Here is a 16,117-nt window from a genome sequence, read left to right as displayed (position 1 = left end):
ATCACAAGATCTTTAAACAAACCTATGGCTATGACCTAGTCAGAGCAGATTTTTTTATCCCCATTATACAGAGCAGTAAACTGAGGCTTAGGGCTGCATTAAGGGTAATCAATTAGCAGTAGAAACTAGAACCTAACTCCGACTCCGATTATCTTTCTATTACTAGCTACCTTCCTACTCAGAATTCTAAATCAGGTATTTAAAAAATTTGAATATGATCAGCAGTTGTATGCAGATTTTAAAACACCCAGCATGTTTAGGTAAGTAGCTATTTGGCAAGATAAGTGACCTTTAGATCCCCCACTCTGCCAAGCAACTGAGAGTGCACTTAGGAGTTTTTCCCAGCTCCAGAATATTTTCCTTTGGGAAAATAATTTTAATGGTTGTGGATCACCAGTCAATTTGACTGGTATTTTTTTTTTTTTTTAAGCCAAACCATCTGGCAGCTGTGTCTTATTTCTTCCTGCCTCCAATGGCTGGACCCACACACATTCAGACCTCACACAAAAATGCCAATGTCTGCACATTTTCGCTACGAAAAGGCATTTTCAGTCAAAGCAGAGAGAAATGAGGCTCTGCCTGTCTGTTGCAATAACATTAATATTATCTCTGTACAGATGCTTTTAGATGTATGAAGTTAAAATGCAGAGCCCTGGAGATGCCTAGAAGCACACATGAGTAGCACAGCCATTCACGGAAGACCTAAGAAACTGAAAATTTGCAGGATAAACTTTTCACCATGACAAAGTAGAGCCGTGTCGCCTATTCCAATATGAGACTGACAGCAGGAAATAGTGACAATAAAGTCAGTGTAGGATGCATTTAGGATGCAGAGAGGCGGGAGAGGTATGTATGTGTCGTTGGTCAGAATAAACCAGGATATTATTAACTACCAATGTAAATTTGGCCTTGGAGAATAAAAAGGCTGAAATCTGAGGGCGGAGAAGTCAGTCTGGCCACAGATAAGCCGAGGAAGAATAGACGTGAAATAAACATTCATTCCAGGCCCTTTGACAAGAGAGACCGTTTATATTAGTGGATAGCGTTTCCGAATTCAGAGGAGCCAAGGGTCAGCTTTGCAAGCAGGGCTGCAAGTGCTGAATGGAAGGTGCTCAGTAAACCTGACACGAGCCCTACCCAGGCGGCGGTAAGGGCTGGGCTAGCTCCTGGGCACACAGGAAAATGCTACTATCCGGGGCCTGTTGACCCATTTCACTCATCCTTGCAACTATTTTGAAAGTGAGGAAAGGACACACACACACACACACACACACACACACACACACAGATACATCTATATACGTGATTGCTTATTTACTTATTTATTAGACTTTATTTTTTAAGAGCAGTGTTAGGATCACAGCAAAATTGAGAGGAAGGTACAGAGATTTCCCATATGCCCCCTGCCCCCACACATGCATAGCTTCCCCTCATTATCAACATCCGCCAGCAGAGTGGGATATTTGTTGTCATTGATGAAACTCCACTGACACATCACACAATCACTCATGGTTTACATTACATTCTTGGTGCTGTGCATTCATCCTGTGGGTTTGGACAAATGTATAAGGACATATATCTGTTATTATAGTACCATACAGAGAAGTTTCATTGCCCTAAATATCTGCAGTGCTCTGCCTATTCATCTCTCCCCACCCCTAACCCCTGGCAACCACTGATCCTCTTACTGTCTCTGGAATAGTTTTGCCTACAGTATGTAGCCTTTTCAGGCTAGCTTCTTTCATTTAGTAATAATGCATCTAAGGTTCTGCCAAGTCTTTTCATGGCTTGGATCCAAGTTTTGGTAATTATGAAGAAAGCTGTTGTAAACATCTATGTGCAGGTTTTTGTGTGGACATAAGTTTTCAACCCCTTTAGATAAATGCCAAGAAGCACACTTGATGAATGGTATGGTAAGAGTATATCTTGTTTTATAAGAAGCAGCCAAATTACCTTTCAGAGTGGCTGTACCATTTTGCATTCCCACCAGCAATAAGGGAAAATTTCTGTTTCTCCATGTCCTTACCAGCATTTGGTGTTGCCGGTATTCGGGATTTTGGTCATTCTAGTAGGCGTGTGGTGGTATCTTGTTGTTTTAATTTGCTTTTCCTTGATGACATATGATGTGGAATATTTTTTCATATGTTAATTTGTCATCTGTGTATCTTCTTTGGGGAGGTGTCTGTGAAGGTCTTTGGCCCATCTTTAAATCAGGTTGTTTTGTTATTGTTGAGTTGTAAGAGTTCTTTGTATATCTTGAATAGCAGTCTTTTATCGGATGTGTCTTTTGCAAATATTTCTCCCAGTCTGCGGCTTATCTTCCCGTTCTCTTGACATGGTCTCTCACAGAGCAGAAGTTTGTAATTTTAATGAAGTCCATCTTATCAATTATTTTTTTTCATGGATTACACCTTTGGTGTTGTACCTGAAAAGTTATTGCCATACCCAAGTCATCTAGGTTTTCTCCTGTGTTATATTTTAGGGGTTTTATAGTTTTGCATCTTCTAGCTAGGTCTGTCATCCACTTTGAATTAATTTTTGTGAAGGGTATGAGGTCTGTGTCTAAATCAATCTGTTTGCTTGTAAATGTCCAGTTGTTCCAACAGAGTTGGGTGAAAAGATGATGTTTGCCTCATTGTTTTATATTTGCTCCTTTGTCAAAGATCAGTGGACTATTTATGGGGGACCTGTTTCTGGGCCCTCTCCTGTCTCATGGATCTATTTGTCTATTCTTTGATCAGTACCATGCTATCTTGATTCCTATAGCTTTATAGTGAATCTTGAAGTTGGGTAATGTCAGTCCTCCAACTTTGTTCTTCTTTAATATTGTTATGGCTGTTCTACCTTTTACCTCTCTGTACAAACTTTAGAATCAGTTTGTTGATAATCCACAAAATAATTTGCTGGGATTTTGACTGGGATTGCATTGAATCTATAGATCAGGTTGGGAAGAACTGACATCTTGACAATATTGAGTCTTCCTATCAATGAATATAAGATATCTCTCCATTTATTTAGTTCTTTGATTTTATTCATCAGAGTTTTATAGTTTTCCCTGTAGAGATCTTGTTCAGATTTTGTTAGCTTTATATACTTAAGTGTTTTTGGGTGTGATTATAAATGGTATTTATTTTTTAATTTCAAATTCCACTTGTTCATTGCTGTTGTGCAGGAGACAGATTGACTTTTGTATGTTAACCTTGTATCCTACAACCTTGCTATAATTGCTTGTTAGTTCCAGGAGGTTATTTTGTTGTTGTTTATTCTTACAGATTTTTTACATAGATGATCATCTGTGAACAAAGACAGTTTTATTTCTTCCTTCCCAAACTGTATACCCTTCCTTTCCCTTCCCTTTTTTCTCTTCTTGTCTTATTAGCTAGAACTTCTAGTACAATAGTGAAAGGGAATGGTAAGGGGAGTTCCTTGCCTTGCTCCTGATCTTAGTGAGAAAGCTTCTAATTTCTCACTATTAAGTATGATGTTAGTTGTAGATATTTTGTAGCTGTTCTTTATCAACTTGAGGAAGTTTCCTTCTATTCTTAGTTTACTGAGAGTTTTTATCATGAATAGGTGTTGGATTTTTTCAAATGCTTTTCTGCATTTATTGATGTGATCATGTGACTTTCACTTATAGCCTGTTAATATGATAGGTTACATTAATTTTTTTTAAATGTTATTTCCAGTATAATTAACATACAGTGTTATATTAGTTTCAGGTGTACAATATAGTGATTTGACAATTCTGTATATTAGTGCTCATCACAAGTGTATTCTTAATCCTCTTCACCTGTTTCACCACCTCCCCCCCCCCCCCCCGCATCTACCTCCCCTCTGGTAGCCATCTGTTTGTTTTCTATAGTTAAGAGTCTGTTTCTTGGTTTGTCCCTTTTTTTTTATTCATTTGTTTTGTTTCTTAAATTGTACATATGAGTGAAATCATATGGTATTTGTCTTTCCTTGACTGACTTATTTCACTTATCATTATACCCTCTAGGTCCATCCATGTTGTTGCAAATGGCAAGATTTTCTTCTTTTTTAAGGCTGAGTAATAGTCCATTGTGTATATATATACCACACCTTCTTTATCCATTTATCTACTGACAGACACTTGGATTGCTTCCATATCTTGGCTATTGTAAATAATGCTACAATAAACACAGGGGTCCATGTATCCCTTTGAATTAGTGTTTTTGTATTCTTTGGGTAAATACCTAGTAGTGGAATTACTGGATCAAATGGTAATTCCATTTTTAATTTTTTGAAGAACCTCCATACTGTTTTCCACAGTGGCTGTACCAGTTTGCATTCCCACCAACAGTGCATGGGGGTTCCTTTTTCTCCACATCTTCACCAACACTTGTTGTTTCTTATAATTTTGATTTTAGCCATTCTGATGTGAGGTGTGAGGTGATACCTCATTGTGGTTTTTATTTGCATTTTTCTGATGATGAGTTATATTGAGCATTTTCTCATGTGTCTTTTGGCCATCTGAATGTCTTCTTTGAAAAAATGTTCATGTCTTCTGCCTATTTTTAATTGGATTATTTGTGGGGGGTTTTTTGGCATTGAATTGTATAAGTTCTTTATATATTTTGGATAGTAACCCTTTATCAAATATGTCATTTGCAAATATCTTTTCCCATTCAGTAGGTTGTCTTTTAGTTTTGATGATTTTTTTTTTTTTTTTTTTGCTGTGCAGAAGCTTTTTATTTTGATGTAGTCCCTATAGTTTATTTTTGCTTTTGTTTTCCTTGCCTCAGAAGATATATCTAGAAAAATATTTCAATGACTGATGTCAGAAAAATTACTGCCTGTGTTTTCTTCTAGAGTTTTTATAGACTTAGGTCTCACATTAAGGTCCTTGATTCATTTTCAGTTTATTTTTGTGTATGGTATAAAGAAGCAGTCCCATTTCGTTCTTTTGCAGGTGGCTGTCCAGTTTTCCCAACACCATTGTTGAAGAGATTTTTCCCATTGCATATTCATGCCTTTGTCGAAAATTAATTGATCACTTAATCATGGGTTTATTTCTGGGCTTTATATTCTGTTCTACTGATCTTTGTGTCTATTTTTTTTAAGATTTCATTTATTTATATCAGAGAGAGAGTGTGAGAGAGAGAGCACGAGAGGGAGGAGGGTCAGAGGGAAAAGCAGACTCCCTGCTGATCAGGGAGCCTGATATGGGACTCCATCCCAGGACCCTGGGATCATGACCTGGGCCAAAGGAGACGCCTAACCAACTGAGCCACCCAGGTGCCCCTTTGTGTCTATTTTTATGCCAGTACCATACTGTTTTGATTACTACAGCTTTGTAGTATATCTTGAAATCTGGGATTGTGATACCTCCAGTTTTGTTCTTCTTTTTCAGGATTGCTTTGGTTATTCAGGGTCTTTTGTGGTTCTATACAAATTTTAGGAGTATTTGTTCTGGTTCTGTGAAAAAAGCTGTTAGTATTCTGATGGGAACTGCATTAAATCTATTGATTGCTTTGGGTAGTGTGGACATTTTAATAATATTTGTTCTCCCAACCCATGAGCATGGAATATCTTTCCGTTTGTTTGTGTCATCTTCAATTTCTTTCATCAGCGTTTTATAGTTTACAGAGTACTGGTCTTTCAGCTCTTTGGTTAGGGTTTATTCCTAGGTTTTTTATTATTTTTGGTGCAATTCTAAATGGGACTATTTTCTTAATTTCTCTTTCTGCTACTTAATTAGTGTATAGAAATGCATGGATTTCTGTATATTGATTTTGTAACTTGTGATTTTACTGAATTCATTTATCAGTTCCTAGTAGTTTTTTGGTGGAGTCTTTAGGGTTTTCTATATATAGTATCATGTCATCTGCAAGTTAAACAGTCTTGCATACCTTGCATACCTGGGATAAATTCCACTTGGTTATATAATATACAGTATATAATACTTTTTCTATATTATTGGCATGCATACTTATTTAACTTCCTATTTACCTTTCTAACTTTATGAATTGGGAGAGAAAATTTCCTAGATATTTAAAAAGATCTAAATACCTGCAACTGTCGGTTCATGTCCTGGACTGAATATGAAGTTTGCATTTTCACATTAATTTTTATCCCTTTATTGAATTCTGCAGATAACAAAGCTGGAGGTTTTCTCTTTGAAGAAGATGATGGTGGTGATCAGACTTTGCAATCTTGTCCTTACCTAAAATTTTATGTTATGGTCAAAAATTATATTCATCTTATTTTAAAGGATTTTTAGGATTGTGATTTTAGGATTGCAAATATGTGCCATTTGTAAATATTTCAGTACCCAATGATCCATGTCTTTCTTTTTATTTTTTATGCAAATAGGACCAAGATGCTCTTATTCCCAAATTAGGGACTTAGAGACTGAAGTCTAGAAATTAGGAAAACTGAGGATCAGTCTTGATTTTGTACCTTAGTCACTTTTAACTTATTTCATTTTATAGTTGAATCATTTCTTTACCTTACTGTTGTAAAGTGGAGACAGCAGGATCACCCACACATTATGTAATTTGTTCAAAATCTATTGAGTGCTAACTATATACCAGGAACTATGATAAATATTAGGGATGCAAAGATGAATAAGATGAGGCATCTGTCTTAGAGGAGCTCACAGTTAAATGAAGAAGGAGAGTAATCTTATAAACAATAATGCAAGTGCTATGAGACATGACTAGAGGTTTCTGGAAATTTAGAGGAGAAAGAAGCTCTGCCTTGGGGAGTTGACATCTAACTTGGGTCACGAGAGTCCTTTTTGAAGAATCTTATCAGTTCTCTCCAGAAAAATAAAGCAAGGATCGCTCTGTCTTCATGTATCTCATAGACGCTCTCCCAAAGTGACTGAGATTTGCTTAAAACTGTCACTACATAATAATACGTATTTTTTGTTTTTCAGTGTACAGAGCGTTTTCTTGTAGAAGTCTCAGCAAGATGTCTGTAGCATGGATATGATTCTTCCCGTTTCACATGTGAGAAAGAAAGCTGAGTGCAGAAAAGTAAGTAACTTGCACCAGGGCCCACTCAGTGGCGTGGCCTGGATTCAACACTTGCCTTCTTTTGATTCCAAAACTAAAATTTTTCCTCTTGTTCAACTCTGATTACGTAAATAATAGTGTCCAACAGCAGCATTTCATCAAGCTTCCTGTCTAAAATGGAACATTTTTCATTTATGCTCCCATTGAAGAGATGAATGTTCCTCTGGTGCAGATACCCATTAGTTAAAAGGAATTTAAGAACTGCTCTGCCAGGGCGCCTGGGTGGCTCAGTTGGTTAAGTGACTGCCTTCGGCTCAGGTCATGATCCTGGAGTCCTGGGATCGAGTCCCACATCGGGCTCCCTGCTCAGCGGGGAGTCTGCTTCTCCCTCTGACCCTCCCCCCTCATGTGCTCTCTCTCTCTCTCTCATTCTCTCTCTCTCAAATAAATAAATAAAATCTTTAAAAAAAAAAAAAAGAACTGCTCTACCAGGCAAGCCCGGTGTTCTGTCCAACCCAATATTGTGTTGACAACAGAGGCCTCAAGGGATTTGCCAGGAAAGGACATAGTTTTCCTCCCTGACATTAACCTTAAAGGTTAGGTGTACTCTCAGTAGCCATTTATGACTCTGACATTCATAAATTTGGTCAAACCTTTATGAATCCATTTATATTCCTTGCCTGTACTTCTTTTGTGGTAATGAGCTCCATGTGTTTATTAATTTCTGAGCAATGTAATACTCTGTTTTATTTGTTCTTAACTCACCTCAGTCAATTCGAGGGAGTCCTCCTCCTCTAGTGAGGAATTGAGAATTATGAGAATAAGTGTACTTGAGTTGACTTTACACATGATCTCCAGAATTCTCTAGGTGTGTTTTATTTTTTCTTGAACAAGAATAAATAAAATTGTACACTATATTTCTGTGGCAGAGGGACTAATATTTTATTTAGAGATTAGAATTCTCTCTCCTGGCATATTTCCTGTATACGTTTTGATGAACTTACTCTAGAGTTCCCTTAGAATAACCTCATTTCGGTATTTGTAATTCATATTTCCATGTTGAAGGCAGCTCTTATCTGGCCCTGGGGAAGCTTGAGGTAATTTTCATTCTAATCTATAACTACTTGTGGAGAGTAGTTATATAGTAGAATATGTTATATATATTTCATAACTGATCCTAACTAACTGATGTGTTAGAGAACATCATAAAGTAGGAGAAGAATGCTGGCCTGGGTGTCAAGAATCGGGTGTTCTAGAACCATCCCTGGACTGTAGTTTCCAAGTGTGTAAGATTAGGGATTTGAAGTAGGTAATTTTTGAGATCTTGTCGTACTTTAATTCTGAGTCCCTGATTTCCTTGGTGATTTAACTGAATATAACCAATTCTAGTTTTCCTAAGCCCCAATAGACCTCCCCCAATTCCATCTTGATTCATTTGCTCTAAGTTGAAGGCTTTAGATGGATCACATACACTATTTTCTTTTATTCATATTGCCTATTTCCCACCTCAGAGATTTCGAGCAAATGAAATAATTGTAATTTCTTCACATCACACCCTTACAGAAATAATGACTGAATTTCCCATAGGTTATTCCTGAGTGATGGGTTTATTTTAGGTTCCACAAGCCTATCCTGTTTGGCGTAGGTCATGAAGGCCTCCTGTGTGTTCCCTTTGTTCTAAGTGGTCACCCTTGTAATTGAGTATTATCATCCTTTAAGAGTTATTAAGAAGTAAATATTGACCAAAGGCTCTCCATTTGCATCTTTGAATTTTCTCAGAATCCCAAGGTCAATCTTATCTGTCCCAGCTACATTTGTCTGTTGACTTGGATAAAAAAAAAAGTTTTAGCATTGGCCACTTACTGGTTTTGCCATGCGGAACATGCATTTGGTAAGAATTGCTTTCTTTGCTCTTTTTCAAATAGCAAATGGAGGGCTGTAAAGTTCGCAGTCATTTATAGACAACATCACTCTGCTCAGCAAGTGAACACTCATCATACCTCCTACTTCCATTTGCGACCAGGTGTCTGCCACCTCTACCCAGAGGCCCTGGTGCTTCAAGCACACCATTCATGGTGTGACGAAAGCACATGAACTCATAGGTCAAACAATCCCTTCTGTAAAATGGAGCCAGTGACACATCATGGGGTCGTGCTGGGGACTACATGATGGATCTAGCACACCTCTGACACAGAGAGGGTATTTAAGTTTATGAGTGTTCGTTCCCCACTCTTGCACTCTGGTTCTCTAATTAAGCCAGCTAACGATGCAAATAGGAATAGACCACAGCAGCAGGGGAATATGGAAGCAATAGAACACCAAACTCCAGGAGAAAGGGTCTTCACAAATAGAGAGGTGCTGCAGTCTATGAAAATATAAGTGAACTCAATGTGACTTATAAAGCTGACCAGACTGATGGTCATTGTTTTTAGAAGTTGCTTTTTATGTTCAAACTGGCTCTAGTCGTCATCAGTTGCTATGTTCTTTTTACCTTGCTATGTGGTTCATATTAACTGCAATGATCTGGGTCTTTCTCTTAGATAGCCTACTTTATTAGGCCATAAAGCTTTATGTTTCCAGATTTGAAATCAGGGCCCCTGCTCCTTAAATGGTTTTCCTTGACAGGTGAGTACTTCTCTCAACCTCTCTGTGCTGTCAGAGAGTTACTGTCATGACAGAGTTGATTTCTGCCGCCTGCCCCAGCATAGCCCTTACAAGACCTGCTTTCTCTATTCACCACCCACGACCTCTATCCTCTCTCTGTATCACTAAATAGAGGGATAAGGGGGCAGGAAAGGGAGAAAAAAGGAAAAGTCCTTTGAAAATCCTAACTTGACATAGGGTAATAGTTCATAAAATTACTCTCTTTTGGTATCTCTAAAATTAAAACAAAAATGTAACAATTAAAAAATGTTAATTAGAAAAGAATGAACAGAGGTGCTCAGGTGGCTAAGTCTGAAGAGTGTGTAAGTGTGTGACTCTTGATCTCAGGGTCGTGAGTTCAAGGCCCACGTTGGGTGTAGCAATTTAGTAAAAAAAAAAAAAAGAAGAAGAAGAAGAAGAAGAGGAAAACAATGAATGGCTTCATTTTAGAAAGAATAGGCTGTATATTTAATCATAAAGATACTCCATTAATGCTATAGGATTCAGAATGTTGATTTTTTTAAAAAAGTCCAAATCTCTCTTTAAGGTACTTAGTAGAAAGCACTTGGTAGAGATTATACTGATGAAGAAAACACAGGTTTGCCTTCATTCCATTTATCGTCTGAACAAGGAAGCCGGATGTATACTTACACATACAAATTAAGATAATATTCAGCTGGATAATAAGATAACATACTATCGTGGTACAACAAAGTGGGAGACCAACTATCATGGGGGGATTTGGGAAATGGGAGTGTTAAAACTGGGCCCTACAGAAGAGGTAAGATTTAGACTAGCATGCTGTGGGGAGAGCAGTACCAGAAGAAATAACTGAGCAAGGATAAGAGAAAGTGCCCTGTGTTTGGGGAAAGGCAAGCACCCTTGCTTGGAAGATCTGCATCACAAGATGGCTTCAGAAAAAGCTTTGTCCTCTCCAAATTAGAATGTGAGACCTAAAGTCCTGGCAAGATGCACACTAGATAAGACAATGGCATTCATAAGAAGTAACTAGAATAGATATGTAGAGACCTGGGTGGCTTGTCCATGCCTATCTTCCACCACATGCAGATCTTCTCAAGGAAGACTCTGCCTACCTGTAATCAGCGGCTGACAAAGGAGATGATAGACAGTGACTGGTCATGATTGTTCCTCTGGGCTGGGGATGGAATAGACTTCTCTGAGCTCTTGGCAAGAGGGTGGTAAACACAGTAAAAAATATTAGGGCTCAGACAGCAAGAAAGAAGGAGAGCGATTGCTTTGGGACTGGCAGCTGAGTATCTGCCTTACTTCCTCTGTATTGTTCCAAGAATTGAATAGAAAGACGGAGAAAATTACTTAGCAAAGTACCTGACAAATGATACGTCCTCAATAGAAGTTAGTGGTTATTGTTATTTTTATTCATATTGGTATTTAATATTATTTTCTTTAAGTGCACTTTTTTCTCTGATGTGGGCAGAATCACCTTTCCCTTCATATGGCTGATTTTATCTTACAGTGTAGTAACTCTGATGTTCTCTCAAAGGTGCAAATAGGAGTTTATCTGTTTCCCAACGTATGTGGAATGGCAATGGTTTTTTCCTTCAAGGCGCATATTCGTCAGGATGTGTACTCTGTTGGCTCAGAAAGTCCAAGCCTTTATAGCCATCTGCTACTTATTAGCTGGGTAACCTTGGCTAAATTAGTTACTCTGTGTCTTTGTTCCCTCATCTTTAAAAGGAGTATGATCTTGGGACTTACTTCAGAGGTTCTTATGAACACTAAGTGAGTTAATTCATTTAAAGCAGCACTGAAAGAGTGCTTAGAACATAGTAAGCATTCAGTAAGTGCTAGCTATCTGAAAGCCAGGCATCCAAGGACTAGGACCTAGATTTTTCAACCTGTCGTCTGGAATCAACTTGAGCTATAATGTCATTGTTGGCTTAGATTAGTGCTCAATGCCAGGCAGATTTTGGACTAACCACACTGTATCCCGATGGATTTTGGGTGAAAGTGCACAATGAAGAGAGAAGGGGTGTACCAAGCCCATTTCCTTTCATAGTGACTTGATGGGAGTATAAACACGGCTGTTTTCATTGTAAGTGCTTTTGGCAGCAAACAACAGAACAGTTGTCTACCAGGTCTGGAGAAAGAGATTTCTTTTCCTCACTTGGCGGAACGGTGGAGCTGCCTACTGATGGAAGACGTGCTTCCCAGTCTTCAGAGGGTGACTGCAGCTCTAGGAACATGTGCACATTTGAAGCGGGAAGAAAGGGAAGGGGGCAGCACAAGAAACACTTGTCTTTTTTTTTTTTTTTTGAAACCCCTGTCTTTTATATCAAGAAGGCAAGCACTTTCCTTGAATCTCCCAGCAAAATTATTCTTAGGTCCTATTGGGCAAAAAGACCTGACATGTCCATGCAAGCTTCAAGAGAAGCTGGGAGAGTGAGTATGCAGTGTTTCCAGCTTCTTAGTTAGAGGCAGAACAAGGGAGAAGGGAGTCAGAAAAGAGTTGGAAATGGAAATTGGGATAGCCGACCTGCGTTGTCTGCCATGATGGTTTTAAACATAAGAGCATAAAATCGACGCTTTGTATTTTCACAAAGGCCAAGGCAGAGAAGGCAAAAGGCAAACAGAACTGGATGAAGATAGCCCTGCTCTGTCACATTGGCCCATCAGCTGCTGGTGAAGGATTTAGCTTCTCTCCTAATGTGTACAATTGTTTTAAGGGAAAAAAAAGTAATCTCCATTTGGTTTTACCATGCTGAGTTTTCCAGAGTCTCTTTGTCTTTCCATAATCTACTATGCAAACAGAAGGATGTGAGGCCTGCCATTTGGCAGGTGGGAGAAAAGCCGTAAGTTACCTTCTGTTTTAAATATAAAATAATCTTCTTTGAGTCCTGCCCTGGGGTGCTGGGAAGTCTGAACCCTTCCCACATGCACCAAACTGGACTCACAAGGTTTTCCTAGAAGTAGTCCATTTCCCATCTCCAGTAGTTTTAACCCTCTCTTAGAGAGGAAAATGGACTGTAGTAGGAAGTCATATTAAGATAGAAGGGGGATTTAGGCCACCTCGGTAGTAAAAGGTAAAGACATAATTTTAACTCATTTGGTTGAAAAGATAAATGCAGATAAAAGCCCAGTAAACAGGTTCCAAATGCCCTGGCTCAGGAATCAGACAACGGACTTGGCAGTCACCCACTGGAGCCATTCACCTTGGCTGAAGGCTGGCTTCTGAGCAGCTGTGTGTGCCTAGTGAGGGGCTCTGCCCCGCTGCTGTGTGTGTAGGGCAATGGAGAGACTGCTGGGGAGGTAGGGACTGGCAGAAGGGGCTTCAAGAGGGCGAAGAAACAGATGAGCAGGGAGTGAGCCTGGAAGGTGTTAAGAGCTACACAGTCAAAACTAGCCTTTGGCCGCAGTGCTCAGAAAACGTTTCCAATATGCCCTTTGCTTTTAGAAAAAAACAACAGAATTCCTTTGTCTTTCTTAGTAGTGAAACAGCATATTTAACTAGAAAATATCATTATTTGGAAATCACTGAGGGGTGCCATGGACACTGCCTGGGCAGTCTGTGGCATTTTGCTAGAGCAGTGTCATTCTTCTGTGCTTCAGATCCCTTCACTACACATTGCCCGAATGTATGTTTTGAGCCAGGTACTATGTTAGCTTCTGAGTTTAATAAGATGAAAAAGACAAAGTACAGCCTCGGAGGGGCTTACACGATAACTGAGCCAGCGTTGTCCTCCAGGGGATATTTGACAATATCTGGAGACATTTTTGGTTGTCAAAACTTGGAGAGATGCTATTGGCATCTAGGGGGCAGAAGCCAGGGATGCTACTAAGCGTTCGACAATATGTAGTACAGACGAGCACAATCAAGACTTAACTGGTCCAAAATATCCATAGTGCTGAGGTTGAGAAACTGCACTATAATAAAGATACATGGGGGAAAAATTAATATTAAAATCAGTACAATTGTAGAATGTACAAAATGAAGAAGTGTTTTAAAGATAGGACTTGTAAATTCTATCCAAAGGAATCTGAGAATGATAGAAAAGTGATATCAGAGCTTCAGTGAGTTTTGAAGAAGCTTAGCAGTTCACCAGAGATGGGGGTGAGGGGGACTTCCTTAAGGGATTACATAAAGAAGGCAAGATAAGGCTGAATGCAGAAGCATATCTGAAAGTAGAAAGCTTTCGAATTGTACTATGTGAGAGGTAGAAGTGCTGGGAAATGATTCTAGAGGGGTAGACAACATCCAATTATTACCGGCCCAGGAAGACAATCTAAAGAACTTGAACTCAGTTCTGTAATTGCTGGAGAACAATTGAAGAGCAGCAAGCAAATGAGTGCTATACCACAAATTTTAAGTGAGGTAAGTAACTATTACTCTGAAATAAATTGAAAACTATTAAAAGTGGCCCAATTACCTGAGCCATTAGCATTCCACCAATTCTCACTCCTTCTCTCCCTTTGTCTCTTTCTGTCTCTCTTTCACACACATCTTTGATGGTATATCCCAAGAACATCTGTACCCTCATATTCTGCCTTTGTGGAAGAGAGGCTGTCAGTGATCAATGAAGAGGTCTGTTCCAGGTGGGGGAGGAAAGCCAGGAAGGGTCTCATCATCTGGACAATGTGGAGGCACAAAGAGCTGAGAGGTCTTTATGAAGCCAAGAGAAGAGAGACAATTTGGGCAGGAAAGAGACCATGAGAAAAAGGAAGGCTAAGAGGTTATGGCGTATTGGGGTTTAAGGGTTTGTATGTAGAGCAGATCGAGGTCAGACAAGGCACCTAAGGCTCAGTGAGTGAAGTGGAAGACAGCGGCCACCGGATTTGAAGAGGGCAATCAGTAGCAGTGAGTTGTTGGGTTAAGGACTTGGGTGACTTATTCGTGTGGCCCTCAAAGACGGCTGAGATGAGGACAGGACTTGGAGTAGAGACGAAGAGTTTGAAGCAGGTGTCAAATTTATATATGAATGTGATGGAATGGTTGGAAAATAATAGTGATGGGGGGTGGGTAGAAGATATCTGATGGCTACATCTGCAGAGCAAGAAGGAGTTTTACAATATATGGGGGCAACTATCCCTGGGAATAGCAACCGGAAGCCAGAGAATGCCAGCTCAGTACTGGATGAGTAGTACTTGAGAGAGCCACATGTAAAGCACCATCCTCAAGAGAGTGCTGGAAGTGGAGAGGTTGTTTGGGGAAGAAAACAATGATGTCAGGAAGCTTATTGAACATGAAATGGGGGTTCCAGAGGTAACAGCTAAAATTCTTTATGAGAATGGCAGCAATAGATGGGGTGCATTAGTTTGCTAGGGCTGCATAACCAAATCCTACAAACTGGGTGGCTGAAACAACAGAAATGTATTGTCTCATGGTTCTGGAGGCTGGAAATCCAAAATCAAGGTGTCAATAGGATTGGTTCCTTCTGGGGGCTGTGAGGAAGAATCTGTTCCATGCCTCTCCCCCAGCTTCGGGTGTTTGCTGGCAATCCTTGCTGTTACTTGGCTTGTAGACATATCACCCTAATCTCTTCTTACTTTCACATGCTGTTCACTCTATATCTCTTGTCTGTTCACAAGGTTTTTTGTTTTTTGTTTTTTTTTTAAATAAGGACACCAGTCATATTGAATTAGGGCGCACTCTACTTTCTCTCTCATTTCAACTAAGTACATTAGCAGCAACTCTATTTCTAAACAAGGCCACATCATAAGGTACTGGGGTTAGGACTGAAATATACCTTTTATTTTTTTGTGGGCGGGGTCACCATTCAACCCATAGCATGGGGGTAAAAGAGGGACAGAACAGTACTAGAAAAGACAAAGGGACAGGAAAGAGCATAAGAGAGACATTCACTTTAGCCGCAGATCAAGAATGACAGTGGTGTGAGAGTCAGAGAAATAAGTTGGTCATAAGTTTCCAAATGTATCTCTGGTGACACAGCTGGGATGGACTGGTGCCTATCACAAGGCACGCAGGCTGGGTATTGTCCAACTCGAAGGGGGTATACCGATTACATAAATGGTCACATCATTTACAGTGTGATTTGCCTTCTCTGCTCGCAGATTCTGGGACTGTAGGTCACTGACTGGGCCTCAGAACGCGGATGAGGAAGTTTGTGATGGACCCCACAGGCCTCTGAATTGGGAAAAAATCTTAGCTGTTACGGTGCATACTAGTATGAAGGCTTTCAAGAGGTTTTCCTCTAAGCTAAAGCCAGAGAATAGAAGCTATTACCTCTTTGTATCCATTTCCTCAGTGTCTTAAAGTCTGATACAAAGTAAACACTCGATAAATAAATGAAGAACTAATTCCAAATGCCAATAACATGGTTATAATTAATTAACAGTGAATTCAGAGGGAAATACTATGAATTCAAAAATTGAATTCTTGGAAAACAGAATAATATGTTTGAGAATATGGGACGCATTTCTGAAGGATGTAATGTACCTATGATTTAAATTTTTGTATGTCTCTGTAACACATTCTTTTCTCTTATAAAGTCAACTTC

At 39.3% G+C, this 16,117-nt stretch overlaps 1 long non-coding RNA gene across 24 annotated transcripts in view; it reads left to right on the top strand.

Annotated features, from left to right (window-relative positions):
- The window catches only part of LOC144381380 (uncharacterized), a 340,649-nt gene that overhangs the window by 229,383 nt on the left and 95,149 nt on the right, over positions 1-16,117 (top strand). For 22 of the 24 annotated variants that reach the window (XR_013446496.1, XR_013446486.1, XR_013446495.1 and 19 more), the window contains one exon: positions 6,902-7,001. This is a non-coding gene — a long non-coding RNA (uncharacterized LOC144381380). Of the gene's footprint in view, positions 1-5,082; positions 5,257-6,901; positions 7,002-16,117 lie in introns of all 24 variants that reach the window. The other 2 variants (XR_013446492.1, XR_013446494.1) reach the window with 1 other exon arrangement.

This window comes from Halichoerus grypus, chromosome 3 (genome assembly GCF_964656455.1).
Source record: "Halichoerus grypus chromosome 3, mHalGry1.hap1.1, whole genome shotgun sequence".
NCBI lineage: Eukaryota > Metazoa > Chordata > Mammalia > Carnivora > Phocidae > Halichoerus > Halichoerus grypus.
Note: the sequence above shows the minus strand (reverse complement) of the source record. Positions and strands in the feature narration are given on the sequence as shown.